The sequence below is a fragment of the Girardinichthys multiradiatus genome, chromosome X (genome assembly GCF_021462225.1).
Source record: "Girardinichthys multiradiatus isolate DD_20200921_A chromosome X, DD_fGirMul_XY1, whole genome shotgun sequence".
NCBI lineage: Eukaryota > Metazoa > Chordata > Actinopteri > Cyprinodontiformes > Goodeidae > Girardinichthys > Girardinichthys multiradiatus.
In genome coordinates this window covers 13,887,582-13,903,841 of record NC_061817.1, presented here as the reverse complement: position 1 = coordinate 13,903,841, position 16,260 = coordinate 13,887,582, and the positions used below count along the sequence as shown (strand labels likewise).

Genomic DNA, 16,260 nt, shown 5'->3' with positions numbered 1-16,260 from the left:
CATCAGCAAACAGTCTGAACATTTATTTTACACTTAGTTCCCAACCGGCAAACATTTTAGTTTATGGTCATTACTTACAGAGAACACGTTATATGCACAAACAATAGATATTGGTTTAGGTAAAATGCCAATTAGTGACATTATGCTTAACTGGGTATAATATTAATTACACAAAATTTCCAGTTCCAGTTATACAGATTTGTTTTTAGCGGTGCTTCTTTGAATTAAAAGGATTTTGAAATTATGACATTAGTTTTTATGCAATCCATCGTGGTCCAAGATCAACTAATTTCAAATACAGCGTAATACTGTAAAAATCACAACCTAATATCGCTGACACTCTGACTGCTAGAGGGCAGTAAAGTGCTTCCAATATAAGCCTTGGTATGCATGGAATATGCAATAACTGCAATTTGGCTGCATTAGGACTGGAATCATTAGTAGACAATCGGGACAAGAGTATAAAAGGGGTTAAGGTTTCCACAAACTTCTCTAGATCCACAAACACACACTGCTTTGGCCTCACACGCAGTCATATTCTTATTTGTTTTGGTTTGGCAGGTCATAATGCTGTGAAGTCTTAACTGCGTACTAAGATGAGAAAAGGAAATGATGAAGTGTTTTCTCACGTGGATATAAGCGCAGATGTTAAGTCATTGTCTCTAAAATACAAATTACCTAAACTAGTCTAAAAAGCAAATGTCCCCACAAATGTCTTTTTTTTTTGTGGTTCTTTTTCTTCTTCTGCTTGTAATCTGATTCAGTGTTTTATTCATTGACTGTCTGTCTAGTGCCAGTCTTTTAATGGTTGTTTTATTGTTGCCATCAGCTTGCACAGCCAGGGTCCATTGAGAGTCCTGGCAGACCCTGTTGGGCTGGTACAGATGATGAAATTTACGTCATAGACGTTTCTTCAGATAGGCAAATGATAGAGCAGATACTGAGGCATGAATTCAACTTCATACTATGTTTCAGTATTATGACTATGTTGCTTGACACAATCAAAAACGACCATCTTCCATGAATATTTGAGCTTATACAAATGGTGCTAGCATTGCAGGAACTCTGGACTGACAAAAGCACTGTTGGTTATAATGGAGCAGTGCCTGTGCTGCCCCTTACTTCAGACATACTTGCTAACAGGGCAATGTGACAAAATCCTCTACTGACTAAGTCAATGTCCACCCATCATGTCCACTTTGGTCATTTCACACATAGCACTAATGCAGATGAGGTTATCCTCAGACCTTGCTTAAAAATGTCTGGGAGAGGCTTGATTCACCTAATAGTAAACCCACTAGTTAAGTCCAGGCTGCTGTGCAAACGTCTCTGTAATCAGCACCTGCCTGCTTTTCTGTCTTTTTCAAACACCAATGGTACATGAAGGATACATGGGGATCATTAAACAACCTGTTCGCCCAGCAGAGCCTCTGCCCCCCCAGAATGATGGGTTGGTGCAGAGCAGTTTCCTAAAGTTAATAGAGTTTTGGAGTTACAATGGCTATTTAAATTGTTTCAAATAAATTGTAAAATGAAGAGTGAGTCTCTGTAGATGTAATGTTGACTTTTTACAGTTGAGGCCAAAAGAAACTTGTTTTTTCCACAGCCTTTGCTGCTTCAGTGATGCTGGACCTTTTTGTCAGTTGTTTCAATGGCATATTGAAATTCAATAATAAAATAATCCTAAGTTTTTAAGTCGTTTATGTCATGTTTTGAATTTGTTGAGGCAACAGCACATCTGCAGGCGCATAGTGGATAGATATATTTTAATGAAAAGGAATAATAAACTTACAGACATGAAGGAAACACTGGAACCAGGGAGATAGCAACAAAAAGCCAAACAATAAAGGGACAGAAAACAGGAACTTAAATTAAAATCAGGTGAAACAAACTACAAAAAACAACCTGAACCAGGCAGGAGGAGGGGGCCTTGGAGGGAGGGCAATAAAATAAAACAAAACCCAAAGTTCAGTAGGATGTCCTGGTGGTCGTCCTGCAGAGGCACAGTGTTCTGGAGGAAGCTGCAGTGATGCAGGAACCATGGAGGCTGGCGGCAGCGATGTTAGAACCTATGGGGCCAGCAGCAATGCAGGAACCTTGGAAGCCGGCAGTCAAGGTTCATGGAGAACCCATGGAGAACCTCACCAGTAAGTTGGCAGAAAGGATCTGTAGGGGGGAACCTATGGAGGAGCTCTGGAGCCGGGACTGACGGAGGAGCTCCGAAGCACAAAGGAGCTTTGGGACAGGAACACAAGGCGGGTTCACCTAGACACCATCATCGGTCAACACAGGGACGGGAACAAGAGGCGGCTTCACCTGAACACCCTCGTCTGAGAACTCAGGTAATGGAGCATGAGGTGCATCCACCTGGACTTCCTTGTCGGAGAAGTCAGGTACTAGAGCTGGAAGTGGGTTCACCAGGACACCCTCGCCAGAGACCTCAGGTATTGTAGCACAAGACGGGTCCTCCTGGACACCCTCATCGGAGACCTCAGGAGCTGGACTACGAGGAGGCAGCAGCAGCATGAGCCTAGGAGCAGGCCCCGGTGCTTTCAGGGAGTGAGAAGTAGGTTCATGGATCTTGGAGTGGCGTGGAGCAGGCTTTGGGACCTCAAAGCGGCTTGAAGCATTCTCTGGGAAAGCAAACAAAAAATCTGTGTCAGTCACTGACTAAACAGCCAAATGGGTTGGATCGGTCACCGAAGCCCTTGCTGGTGCCAGGAAGCAGGGTGGGGGCGTGCTGGCGCAGGACTTTGCCGACCCTCGTTGAGGAAGTGCGAGGCGTTGGACTCAGAGCTTGCCTGCATAGCTTGCTATTTATTCCAGTGTCCTGCTCTGAGGAAGTGGAGAGCAGTGCTGCAGGCCACTTGTTAAGGGTGGAATCGCCAGTGTCGAAAAAGAGTAATGACCTTAACACCTGTTGCCTGGTCTTTCTTTTGGTTGGGTTCTTCTGTCATGTTTTGAGTTTGTTGAGGACCAAAGCAGCAACAGGACATCGGCAGGCGCACGGTGAATGGATATGTTTTATTGAAAATAAATGATGAACTTACAGACAAGAAGGAAACACAGAAACCAGGGAGACAGCCACAGAGATCCCAACAGTGAAGGGACAGAAAACAGGAAATTGAATACAATTGAGGTGAAAAGAACTACATGGAAAACAAGTGGGTTCAATTAACCAAACACAAACACATGCAGATCATGACATCTCATTGAGAAATACAACTTTATGCAACGTGTTGACATTTACATTGTCAAGCATTCTATTTCATTTCACTTTGGGATATTGGATATCAGCTTCAACGAAAAATTCTGAGTTGTCTGTATTTTTGCCGTGATTACTTTTGCCTTGTGGCATCCTGCTCCATTGTGCTGGACAAGCATTGTTCTTCAGCCAGTTTTGTCAGGGGTCTCTTGGCTAAATTGATCAGTGGTTTGATCAAATTCATTCATGTCAGCGTTTTGATCATACTCCCCTGGAGCATACTCCCCTGGATGAGGCAATCTCACAGATACGTAAATGGTCTCAGCATGCTTCATGTTGACAGGAATCACATACTCATCTTTATTTATTAATTTATTTTTTTTATGTCTCAGACAGTCTGAAAGAAGCCTCTTCAAAGAAAATAACCTTATTTCAGTCTTCTGGAGTCCAGACCTTACAGCCATACTTAGTCCTGGCTTGTACAGAATATCAGTCTTGTCTTTTTTCTTTGAGATAGTCTCTCATTTGCTGCCCTTCTTGAAACCGTTCTGTTGTCCAAACGTCTCCAGCTGTCTGCTGCCATTTCTGAGCAAGCTCTGTATTGGTGGCAAGCCGATCCCTTAGTTGAATCCTCTTTAGGGCACAGTCCTGGCACCCGCTGAGCCTTCCTGGTCAAACTGAAGCCTTCTTGCCAGCAACTAAAACTCTCTCCTTAAAATTCTCGATGATTAAATAACTATTGGATTTGGGTGCAATATTAATAGCAACAATAGCTCTACCTGTGAAGCAATTTTGATGCAAAGCAGTAATGACAGCACATGTATCTTTGGAGGTAACCATGGTTGACAAAAGAAGAATGCGCCCTGCTTTTTAAAGGAGTCATTCTGCTTCTCTGATTCAATCAAAATGACATCGATATCGGCGGCCCTGTCCTCGTTAACAGTTTCTCCTGAGATCATTTAAATGAAGCCAGCAGGTCATTTTGCTGCAGGGATAAACACGGTGCATATGAGTTTTTCACGATGAAGTGAATTTTTATTTATTTTTCAATATATGCATTTCATCTGAACACTCATCATAGCAACACAGGCTCAGCGCAAGTTGCCACTGTAAAAATTTGCTAAAACTGTTTGTCTCAAAACCTTTGGCTACACTATAGGTGATCACTTGATTGCCCCTAAGAAAATAATATTTTCATGAAAAGTGGTCCTTTTCATTACAGGTTGAGTGGTTTTTCCATAGCTAGCTGATAACATGTCAAATAATATACTGTATGACATCATCATGATAGTTTTATATTGACAGCAGTAGATATTCCCCCGATACTAGGGGTGGATTGGAAGCTTTGTGGAGTCTGGTCTTACTCTGATGCCATCCACCTCATGTAGTTTTTCACCTGTGTCAGTGTGTTTGTTCATGTCTGGGCTGCTTCTTTTCTTGCCAGATGTCTGCCGGTTAGTCGGCCAGTCTGACTAACTGTCTCTTTGTGTATCTCAGCGGCTGCTGCCTGTCGAACTGGCCAAGCTGGCTGTCCACGCATGTCACTGTGTTGTGCTGCTGTCTCGGGGCTGCACATCTCTTTCGGGCTAAGCGTTGGATGGCATTAAATCCAGGGGACATCCGTTGGAGAGACACTCTTAGATGTCATTATCCCTGTGGGGAGTCTCATCATCATCCTCCAACAGAGCAGATCTCGACACAGCGGCCCGGGAAGGCTGCAAGAGACAGAGACAGAGAGAGAGAGAGAGAGAGAGAGAGAGAGAGAGAGAGAGAGGGAGAGAGAGAGAGAGAGAGAGAGAGAGAGAGAGAGAGAAAGAGAGAGAGAGAGAGGGAGAGAGAGAGAGGAGAGAGAGAGAGAGAGAAAGAGAGAGAGAGAGAAAGAGAGAAAGAGAGAGAGAGAGAGAGAGAGAGAGAGAGAGAGAGAGAGAGAGAGAGAAAGAGAGAAACAGAAAGTGTCAGAGAGAGTCATGACAGCTTTTGGTAGTCAAGAAAATTGTGATGATCAAGTGCGAAAAAAATATCACACATAAAAAGGTTGCACATGAAGGTAGCTTCTGTATGTGTCAGTACGAGTGGCTGTGTGGGTGCTTACATTAAAGAATAAGCGGAATAGCTGTGCTGAGGTCTAGGATGGTGAAACCTTAACCCTTCTGCAGCTTCTAATCAGTTAGTCTTCTCCAAGAATACCTGGAGTTAATTAAAAAATATGTAAAATTAGCATCAGGGCCGATAGCTGAAAATGAAAGTCATCAGTCAATATTCATCCCAGGGTGGTAACAAGGAGATAGCTCTTTTTGTGTGTTATCCAAGGTTGATATGAATTAGAGGGGTCTATAAAAGATTAAACGCGGGTGAATTTAAATAACCTTTTTTCTATTTAATGTATTCACAGGCTTCCCTGAATTTGTGCAGTCAGTTAATAAATTATCGCTTTTTAAACAAAGATAGAGGGCAAAAAAACAATAGTAAAAATATCTGCGTCTTTGATTTCTTTAATGCCAAGTGTGTTTTTGCTGCATTAATACAATGTGTAGTTGGTGGTAGAGGTGTTAGACTTCCTGCAGAAGTGGATTTGAACATTGCTTTGAATTTTCATAAAGCTGCTGTAATCTTGCCACTGGCAAGACTTGCTACGTGGGTCCAAGTGTGGAAAAAATAAAGAGCATTTGTAGCGCATCAGGTCCTGTCACATCTTTGAAATATATCCATGTTTTAAATGTTTTCCTGTCTAATGTTCCATTGATAAAAGTTAAATGCCCTATTCAAAGTCTATGAGTGCCTACAAGTGGTCAAATAGTTATTACATGAATAATCTCAAAGTGGGTTAGAGTATGTCAGACCATCTATGACCATTAGGCATCCCGAAGTGAGATGAATCTTCATCAGTGCAGACAGAGTATCTGCATATTGTGGCATGAAATTAAGCAACGTTATTTCATTTCATGTGATATATGACTAGTGCTTGGCTTGACTATGTTGCAAGGGTTCTAACACAGGGAATCTAAATTGTGACGTCTCATTCCATGATGTTTTTTAAAAATATAAATCATCTTGTCTGTCACTGTCACCGTTTCTTTTTTCTACCAAAAAGGGTGTACCACAAACAATAGTGGCGGGGGCTTCTTCAAAGCTTTTTTAAATTGAGTGTCGTCAGAAATAAAAACAGTGAGCAGTCTTTAGTGGTCAACTCTGCCAATATAATGGTGCAACACGAGAACTAATTTCTTTCTTAGTTAAAGAAAGGAGTCTTAGGCATCAACTCATTCACACCTGGCACTAACATACTTAACTGTGTAAGGGACATCGAGAAAAAAAAAAAAGAAAAAGGATCCCGACATACTTGTGCAGGATCTCACAAAAGTAATTTGGGATCTTGCAATACTTTGGCATCATCTTGCAAAAGTAAACTACAGGAAGGACCACTAACCAATATGATGCGACGCTCTTGAAGCAGCAACTTATCTGGAGGGGCCTCAGTTTAAAATAAAAGGGTTTAACAGAAACTTATGAAAACAGCGCTACCAAAGGCAGCACTGCTGTTAACCTAAAACAATTTAACTACTGTCTGAAATATTTTAAAGAAATAACCTATTCCAATAAGAAAGTTTACTTTGTTGAATCATCCTTAATAAAAATCTTTCACGTGCGGCTTTTATTGATCAGTGATTATTTTTCTGTATTATGTAGTTTACAGTATTTTAATCTTTGTTGGAGGCTATTGAACCAGCTATGGTACTGACTAATGCAAAGCACAAAATCTTGTAGAATATTCACTATTTTTATGTAATTCATAAACTAATTAAGGTCCGTGAAAGCAAGGCAAACCCTGTTTTACTGCAGTGTTGTTTTATGGATTAAAATCTTCTGTGTCTATGCAATAACATTGATCTTTTTATTTCTACATTACATCTTCTGTTTCCTTTCACATATCATATCTGTTAGGATACATAAATTATTAAGTTTGTAGCTGAAATAAGTATACATAATTGTGACTCAGATGATTGTTAAACGTGGTGATTTCTGGATAATAATGTAGTTCAAGTGAATGTATCTGAAAGGTCACAGAAACATTACCAGATCTGTTGATTTCCTGTTTATTGCTCAGCTGATACTCCAGTCTCTGATGGGGGGTGTCAGATCACTGTATCTGATCACTCAGGACAGATTTTAATGGTTGTTGTCAGGCTAAAAACATGTAAATCATTCAGGAAGGATCCTAATGTTGCATTCTTGTAGTTTTCCTGACTGGGATGTCAGAAAATAGGACCTCCAAGTACAAAGGCAATATATAATAATACCAGGTCTGAACAAGTCCATAGACACAGAGCGTCAAGCGTAAGGCGCACACATTCTCATATGGGACACATCAGACAAAGTCACAAGCATACAGTAAGTTCTAGAATTGAGCCGCTCAAGGTGGCAGCAGGTTGGTGTAGCTCTGTTACTTTTCTTGTGGTGGATAAAAATAGATTTTTTTTTTTACAATTATCCTCTCCGGTATTGGATGCTGTACAGCTGGAAGGATTTTTGCTGATACGTTTTTACTTTTGGACATTTGTTATTAGCTCTTTAATATCTCAAAAGCTCAAATAATACTTCAGCTACAACCCCAAATCCCTGATGAGTTGAAAAGGAGACACTGTGGATGCAGAGTAGGAGCAAAGAGAAGAGAGAGAAGGAGGAAGTTCAAACCATCTCTTCCGTCAATTATGATGGCCAATGTGAGATTGTTGGGAAACAAGTTGGATGAACTCCAAGCCCTACAAAGGACCCAGCCAGAGTACCGGGTATGCAGTATTTTGTGTTTTAGTGAGACATGGCTGCAGGATCATATCTCCGACTCCAGTGTCTCTCTGCCAGACTTTCTGACCATACGAGCACACAGAGAGTTAAAGAGGAGCTGCCAATGTAAAGGACGTGGACTGGCAGTACTTATGAAAAACGGATGGTGTAATTCTAGACATGTTACTGTGAAGTGTCATCTCTGCAGTCCAGATATTAATTGTTAGCAGTATTATTTACCCAGAGAGTTCAATAGTGTTTTTTGGCAACAGTTTACGTTCCACCATCAGCTGTTGCTGACACTGCATGTGATGTCCTCAGCTCAGTTTTTGCTAAGGTACAAATACAACACCCCAATGCGTTTGTGCCAATATCTGGTGATTTGAACCATGCTTAAGTTTCTTTTACACTTCCAACATTTTAACAGTTTGTCAGATGCTCTACCAGAGACAACAAAATGTTGGATTTGTTTTATGCAAATGTCAAGGACTCATACATCTCTTAAGCAAGACCTCCTCTAGGCAAACCCAATCACAATCTTGTTTTTTTTCTGCTCAAAATATAAACCCCTTGTTCAGAGGCAACCTGTAATAAAGAGAACTGTGAGAAGATGGTCCCAGGAAGTTGAAGAAGCCCTGTGAGGTTGTTTTGAGGCTACAGACTGGGACGTACTGTGCCAGCCACATCCAGTGGACATCAAGTGCCATAACTGTGTGTAAAACCGATTATATAAACTTTGATTTGGATAACACCATCCCCACCGGAATGGTGAGATGCTTCGCCAATAACAAACCCTGGATCACCAGTGACCTGAAGGACCTGCTTAACAAGAAATAATGAGCCTTCTAAGAGGGAGACAGGGAATTATTGAGGAGAATGCAGAGTCAACTTAAAGTCAAGATAAGGGACATAAAGGAGGTGTATAAGGAGAAGCTGGAGAGCAAGCTCCAGCAAAACAATATCAGAGATGTGTGGACAGGGATGAAGAAGATTACAGGCTTCAAGCAGAAAGAAGATCAGATCGATGGAGGTCTGGACAGAGCCAATGAACTGAACACATTCTTCAATAGGTTCAGTTCAGAAACAAGCTCAGCATCCTCCTCTCCTGCTCATAGCCAAACACACATCCCGCCCTCCTTTGACCACAGCTTTCCTGTCACACCTCAACCATGGATTCATTTGCTTCTACATGTCTGTCTTCAACCAAATCAGAAGATGCTGATGTTCCCTTTGCCTCCCCCTTCCACCTGTGTGTCTCAAGAAGTCAAGTAAAAAAACAACTGGAAAGACTGAACCAGAATAAGGCTGCAGGTCCAGATCGTGTCAGCCCTAGAGTCCTGAAGGCCTGTGCAGAGCAGCTCTGTGCGATTCTGCAGCACCTCTTCAATCTTCGCCTGGCCCAGAAGAAGGTTCCAGTGTTGTGGAAGACCTCTTGTCTTGTTCCGGTACCAAAAAAAAAACTCACCCATCAGTCTTCAATGAGGACCCCTTTCAGTTTGCTTACAACTGTGGAGTTGGAGTTGAAAATGCCATTATACACCTTCTTCAACAAACCCACTGTCATCTGAACAAAGGCAGCAGTACTGTGAGCATCACATTCTTTGATTTCTCCGGTGCATTTATCACAGTTCAACCTGACCTCATTGTTCCTCTTCACTCTGTACACCTCAGACCTTCAGTACAAGACAGATTTTTTGTCATCTGCAGAAATACTCAGAAGATTCTGCAGTCATGGGGTGCAGAGATGGATAAGAAGCTGAGTACAGGGAGCAGGTGGACCGCTCCCTGTCCTCCCTTGTGGCATGGTGTGAAAACAATCATCTCATCATCAACATGACTAAAACAAATTAGATAAATGTACATTTTAAGAGAAGCAGGAACAGGTCAAACACTGTTTCCATCATGGGAAAAGAAGTGGAGGTGGTGTAGGAGTATAAATAGTTCGGTGTTCATCTGGACAACAGGCTGGAGTGGAGATGCAACTGTGAAGTCATCTACAAGAAGGGACAGAGCAGACTGTACTTCTTGAGGAAGCGTAGATCCTTTGGTGTTTGCAGCAAGATGCTGAATATCTTCTATAAGTCTGTTGTGGAGAGTGTGATCTCTTCTGCCATCATCTGCTGGAATAGCAGGTTCAAAGCCAGAGACAAACATTATGCAAAGAAGGATTCTTCATAAAATGAAGAACAACATGGAGAACCCTGAGCATCCTCTTCATGAGACTGTCCTACAACAACAGAGTGTCTTCAGTCAGGGGCTTCTTCAGATCTGCTGTAAGACAGACCGCTACAGGAGATCCTTCCAGCCCACAGCCATCAGCATCTACAACAGCTCTTTGAAGAAACCTTCATAATGAGCTACAACAACATTTAATTTCCCTTTGGGATTAATAAAGTTTTTTTTTTTTTTACAATTTCCTAATAACCAACACTCATAACAATAGGCATTGTCATTGTCATCAAGCAATCATTTTTCTATGTACTTTTTTTTTTTTATCTTTAAAGATATAAATGAAAAAAAAAAACAAACAAACAAGAAGAACATTACACCTGCACAAAGTTACAGGGGTTGGACAATGAAACTGAAACACCTGGTTTTAGCACCGGTTCCCCCCAAGGCTGTGTTCTCTCTCCTCTGCTCTTCTCCCTGTACACCAACAGCTGCACCTCCAGTCACCAGTCTGTCAAGCTTCTGAAGTTTGCGGACGACACCACCCTGATCGGACTCATCTCTGATGGTGACGAGTCCGCATACAGATGGGAGGTGGACCATCTGTTGGACTGGTGCAGCCAGAACAGCCTTGAGCTCAACGCTCTAAAGACAGTGGAGATGGTTGTGAACTTCAGGCAGAACCCAGCCCCACCTGCCCCCATCACCCTCTGTGACTCCACAATTGACACTGTGGAATCTTTCCGCTTCCTGGGAACCATCATCTCCCAGGATCTCAAGTGGGAGCCAAACATCAGCTCCCTCATCAAGAAAGCCCAGCAGAGGATGTTCTTCCTGCGGCAGCTGAAGAAATTCAACCTGCCAAAGACTATGATGGTGCACTTCTACACAGCCATCATTGAGTCCATCCTCACCTCCTCCATCACCATCTGGTACGCCGCTGCTACAGCCAAGGATAAGGGCAGGCTGCAGCGTGTCATTCGGTCTGCTGAGAAGGTGATTGGCTGCAGTCTACTGTCGCTCCAGGAACTGTACACCTCCAGGACCCTGAAGCGGGCAGGGAAGATTCTGGCTGATCCCTCCCACCCCGGTCACAGACTCTTTGAGACTCTCCCCTCTGGCAGGAGGCTGCGGTCCATCCGGACCAAAACCTCACGCCACAAGAACAGTTTTTTCCCATCTGCCACCAGCCTGGTTAACAAAGCCCGGAAACCACACTGACACTCTCCCTTTCCCCCACACCCCCCCTTTTTTTGCTGACAGGACACCTGTAACCTGTAACTCTATGCGTTACATTAACGCTCAGCTTGGACTCCTGCTTTACTTGCACTGCTTTACTTGCACAATGATCATCTGCACTGTTGTATTGCTCTTGCATCTTATACTGCTCTATATTTACTCTCACTCACTTAAAACTGTGCACTTATATTTATATTATATTGTAGATATGTTTGTACTGTTTAATTTGTACTGTATTGCACCGACTATGCCAAAACAAATTCCTTGTATGTCCAAAAACGTACTTGGCAATAAAGCTTTTCTGATTCTGATTCTGATTCTGATTCTGATTTTAGACCACAATAATTTATTAGTATCGTGTAGGGCCTCCTTTTACGGCCAATACAGCATCAATTCGTCTTGGGAATGACATATACAAGTCCTGCACAGTGGTCAGAGGGATTTTAAGCCATTCTTCTTGCAGGATAGTGGCCAGGTCACTACATGATACTGGTGGAGGAAAACGTTTCCTGACTCGCTCCTCCAAAACACCCCAAAGTGGCTCAATAATATTTAGATCTGGTGACTGTGCAGGCCATGGGAGATGTTCAACTTCACTTTCATGTTCATCAAACCAATCTTTCACCAGTCTTGCTGTGTGTATTGGTGCATTGTCATCCTGATACACGGCACCGCCTTCAGGATACAATGTTTGAACCATTGGATGCACATGGTCCTCAAGAATGGTTCGGTAGTCCTTGGCAGTGATGCGCCCATCTAGCACAAGTATTGGGCCAAGGGAATGCCATGATATGGCAGCCCAAACCATCACTGATCCACCTCCATGCTTCACTCTGGGCATGCAACAGTCTGGGTGGTACGCTTCTTTGGGGCTTCTCCACACCGTAACTCTCCCGGATGTGGGGAAAACAATGAAGGTGGACTCATCAGAGAACAATACATGTTTCACATTGTCCACAGCCCAAGGTTTGCGCTCCTTGCATCAATGAAACCGACGTTTGGCATTGGCATGAGTGACCAAAGGTTTGGCTATAGCAGCCCGGCCGTGTATATTGACCCTGTGGAGCTCCCGATGGACAGTTCTGGTGGAAACAGGAGAGTTGAGGTGCACATTTAATTCTGCCGTGATTTGGGCAGCCGTGGTTTTATGTTTTTTGGATACAATCCGGGTTAGCACCCGAACATCCCTTTCAGACAGCTTCCTCTTGCGTCCACAGTTAATCCTGTTGGATGTGGTTCGTCCTTCTTGGTGGTATGCTGACATTACCCTGGATACCGTGGCTCTTGATACATCACAAAGACTTGCTGTCTTGGTCACAGATGCGCCAGCAAGACGTGCACCAACAATTTGTCCTGTTTTGAACTCTGGTATGTCACCCATAATGTTGTGTGCATTTCAATATTTTGAGCAAAACTGTGCTCTTACCCTGCTAATTGAACCTTCACACTCTGCTCTTATGGGTGCAATGTGCAATCAATGAAGACTGGCTACCAGGCTGGTCCAATTTAGCTATGAAACCTTCCACACTAAAATGACAGGTGTTTCAGTTTCATTGTCCAACCCCTATATGTCCATACACAAAAATTAAAGTACAGGAGGAGGTCATCTGTCCCAATTTGCCAAATTGAGTAGAAAAGGCTTATGTTATCCCTTAATGAATATTTTATTTCTCTAGTTGTAAGTGGTGCATAATATCTCTTCATAAACCTGAATGAGTAGGAGGAGCTTTGTTTTTCCAATTTAACAGTATGAGGCATCTTGCCAACAATGTCACAAAGCTTAAAACGTAAACTTGTTCATTACTTAAATCTGTAATTGTAGATAAACTAAACAATGCCATTATCGGGTCTGGAGAGAGACACTTTTCAGAAGCTTCAGACAGTGTTTAAAATATTTTAGTCCAATAGGTGGCAATTTTGGCACATGACCAAAACATATGTGACAATGAAGCAGAAGCCTGACTGCAATGATCACATGTTGAGCTTACCCCAGAAAACATCTTGGACATCTTTAATTTAGACAAGTGTAGCCTGTGCAAATCATTAAATTGTATAAGTCCATGTCTACAGCAGACAGAAGAGGAATGAACCTGCTCCTGCGCTTTGGTCCAGTGTTCTTCAGTCATGAAAATTCCTTGTTCACTGCACCAAGCATCTTTCTGGTGATCCAATGTGGTTGAACAGTCTAATTGTGAAAGTTTATTGTAAATCCTGGAAATAGCACCTCTCTCCAAAGGGTTTGTTAGGAAGAGATCATCTAAATCAGTTCTTTGTTGTTTATTGGGAAAAGATGGAAAAGTTTCTCGGATATAGTTGCATGTTTGCAAATATTTAAAGAAATCTTTGTTTTCTATGTTAAACTTTTGTTGGAGCTGTTGAAACGTAGGAAAGGTATTATCAATAAACAAATCTTTCATTGTGAGTACCCCTTTAAGATTCCACATTTGAAATGATAATCCTGAAAACATTGCATATGCTTGATTATGGGTTAAAATTTAACAATGATCCCAATGAAAATGTTTTCTGATCTGAGACCAAGTTTTAAGTGAATTAGATACTACAGGATTTTTGCATTTGTATTTTCCTAGTTCCAAGTTTGAGTAAACCAAAGACTTCAATGTGTTAGGAAAGAACGTTTGACTTTCCATCTGTTCTCAATCAGGTATATGTGCTCCATTTCAAAATGACATACAACATACACTGTCTGGCCAAAAAAAAAGTTGTCACCAAATAAAAAGGTCACACACTAATATTTCGTTGGACTGCCTTTAGTTTTGATTATGGCATGCATTCGCTGTGGTATTGTTTCGATAAGCTTCTGCAATGTAACAAGATTTATTTCCACCTAGTGTTGCATTAATTTTTCACCAAGATCTTGCATTGATGATGGTAGAGTCTGATCGCTGCACAAAGCCTTCTCCACCACATCACAAAGATTCTCAATGGGGTTAAGGTCTGGACTCTGTGGTGGCCAATCCATCTGTGAGAATGATGTCTCATGCTCCCTGAACCACTCTTTGACAATTCGCACCCGATGAATTCTGGCATTGTCATCTTGGAATATGCTCGTGCCATCAGGGGAGAAAAAATCCATTGATGGAATAACCTGGTCATTCAGTATATTCAGGTAGTCAGCAGACCTCATTCTTTGAACACATACTGTTGCTGAACCCAGACCTGACCAACTGCAACAACCCAGATTATAGCACTGCCCCCACAGGCTTGTACAGTAGGCACTAGGCTTGATGGGTGCATCACTTCACCTGCCTCTCTTCTTACCCTGATGTTCCATCACTCTGGAACAGGGTAAATCTGGACTCATCAGACCATATGACCTTCTTTCATTGCTCAAGAGTCCAATCTTTATGCTCGCTAGCAAATTGTAGCCTTTTTTTCTGGTTAGCTTCACTGATTAGTGGTTTTCTTAAGGCTACACAGCTGTTCATTCCCAATCCATTGAGTTTCCTTCACATTGTGCATGTGGAAGTGCTCTGACTTTCACTATTAAACATAGGCTGGAGTTCTGCTGTTGTTTTTCTTTGATTTTATTTCACCAAACGTTTAAGTGATTGCCGATCGCGATCATTCAGGATTTCTTTCTGGCCACATTTCTAACCCGAATATGATGGGTCGCCACTATCCTTCCAGTGTTTAGTAATACGATGGACAGTTCTTCACCCAGTTTTGGTAGGTTCTTCAATCTCCTTGGATGTTTTCTCTGCTTGATGAATGCCAATGATTGGACCCTTCTGAAACAGACTGACATCTTTTCCACGACCACGGGATGTGTCTTCGGCATAGTTGTTTAAAAAATGAGAAGCAACTCATTGCACCAATTGGGGTTAAATAACTTGTTGCCAGCTGAAAAATATTCGCCCATGCAGTAGTTATCCAATGGGAGGCTCGTACCTATTTGCTTAGTAAAATGCAGGTGGCGACTTTTTTTTTTTTGGCCCGGCGTGTGCTTAAAACTATTTGAAATGGTAAAAGGAAAAGGAATCAAAATGTTTGTGTTTTGCTTTGCTATGGCCTTAATTGGAAACAGTATGCTTTTTGTTAGGCTAACTTTATATCCTGAGACTTTACCAAATTCAGTTAATACAGTCATAATCTTTGGCAATCTCTTTGGTTAATGAAAGAAAAACCCACAATTGTCACAGAAATAACTTGAATCTGACAAAGGTAATAATGAATAAAAATTCTATGAAAATAAACAAATGAAAGTCAGACATTACTTTTCAAACATGCTAACTCAGACATACAAACTCATGAAACAGGCCTGGACAAAAATGATGGTACCCTTAGCTTAATATTTTGTTGCACAACCTTTTGAGGCGATCACTGCAATCAAATGATTCCTATAACTGTCAATGAGACTTCTGCACCTCTCAGCAGGTATTTTGGCCCACTCCTCATGACCAAACTGCTCCAGTTGCCTCAGGTTTGAAGGGTGCCTTTTCCAGACAGCATGTTTCAGCTCCTTCCAAAAATGCTCAATAGGATTTAGGTCAGGGCTCATAGAAGGCCACTTCAGAATAGTCCAGTGTTTTCTTTCTAGTCATTCTTGGGTGTTTTTAGCTGTGTGTTTTAATTCATTATCCTGTTGCAAGACCCATGACCTGTGACTGAGACCAAGCTTTCTGACACTGGGCAGCACAATTCTCTAGAATCCCCTGTTAGTCTTTAGATTTCATTATACTTGCACAAATTCAAGACACCCTGTGCCAGATGCAGCAAAGCAGCCCCAGAACATAACAGAGCCTCCTCTATGTTTCACAGTAGGGACAGTGTTCTTTTCTTCATATGCTTCATTTTTCCGTCTGCGAACAGCGAGCTGATATGCCTTGCCAAAAAGTTCAATTTTT

The 16,260-nt window shown here is 42.0% G+C and overlaps 1 protein-coding gene and 1 long non-coding RNA gene across 3 annotated transcripts in view; one reads left to right on the top strand and one right to left on the bottom strand.

Moving 5' to 3' along the window:
- Positions 1-16,260, top strand: part of LOC124863515 (glutamate receptor ionotropic, NMDA 2B-like) — a 246,203-nt gene that overhangs the window by 30,224 nt on the left and 199,719 nt on the right. The gene's annotated exons all lie outside the window — the stretch shown is intronic.
- LOC124863516 lies at positions 3,565-6,899 on the bottom strand. The gene is made up of 2 exons (XR_007037145.1): positions 5,298-6,899; positions 3,565-4,920 (listed from the first exon to the last, which is right to left on the bottom strand). It is a non-coding gene; the product is annotated as an uncharacterized LOC124863516 (long non-coding RNA).